Below are 1161 nucleotides of genomic sequence, written 5' to 3' on the forward strand. Positions count from 1 at the left end.
ACACGCACACACACACACACACACACACACACACACAGGCATACACACACACACACACATTTATTAAATCTGAATGAAAAATTGCTTCTCTAAGAATAAAATTCATTTCATTCTCACATATGTAATAAACCGTCTTTTTCTTTGGGGAATATTGAATAATTTAGTTTTCCTTTAGTAATCTGTCAAATGGGAAATGAGGGTCCACATGTTATTGTGTGTGTGTGTGTGTGTGTGTGTGTGTGTGTGTGTGTGTGTGTGTGTGTGTGTGTGTGTGTGTGTGTGTGTGTGTGTGTGTGCTAACCCGAGCCGACAGAGCAAACCTCCAGCCTCTGCACGTTGAAGGTTTTAAGTAAAAAAAGTTGCGATTTTTACCAAAATCGACAGATAGTTTCACTTATTAATTAATTAATTGACCAAAACACCTGTGTTGTTTTCGCCTGATGTCCTGATGTTGCAAGATAATAGGAACAATATGATAATATGACTAACCAACATACACAAGTTGACACTTAAACAGAGTGAAATGAACATTTTGGGACATTAACATGCGGACTCAGTCTCTCGGACGTAGAATGTCCTGTTGTTTTTTCTTCCTCTATCTTTTCTTTGCTCCCGTAACCAATGTTCACTAAATCTTAATAATAGTTAGTTAATCAATCAATTACAAGGATGCATCTAGCCGTGGTATCGATGTAGTTTAGTTTCGAGGGTTTATTCAGTGATTGTGTACCCTTTGCTGATTGGATCAAGGTCATTATGTCATCATAAAGTCGGTTTTATATCGCTGAAAACTGAATGTTTGAGACAAAGATGCAAAGATTAGTCAATTGGTTGTCAACTATTTAATTAATCGGCAAAACTCAATTTAAATCTAAGTCAAACTTCTGTGACTCCAGCTTGTTATAATAGCTGCACAATTTTCAGAGATAGAGAACATTAAACCATCTAAAGCCACGCTGAAAACTTATGAAATGACTGACAAAATATACAAAAACACAAAAACGGAAAATAAAACAACAACAACAACTCGCAGTTGGAGTCGGGCGGTCGGTGTCAGACTCCCGCACAGGGAAGGGGTGACCTCATCATGGGTCCAAACATGAAACTGGCTGCCCCACACACACACACACACACACACACACACACACACACACACACACA

The sequence above is a fragment of the Etheostoma cragini genome, chromosome 22, assembly GCF_013103735.1.
Source record: "Etheostoma cragini isolate CJK2018 chromosome 22, CSU_Ecrag_1.0, whole genome shotgun sequence".
Lineage (NCBI taxonomy): Eukaryota > Metazoa > Chordata > Actinopteri > Perciformes > Percidae > Etheostoma > Etheostoma cragini.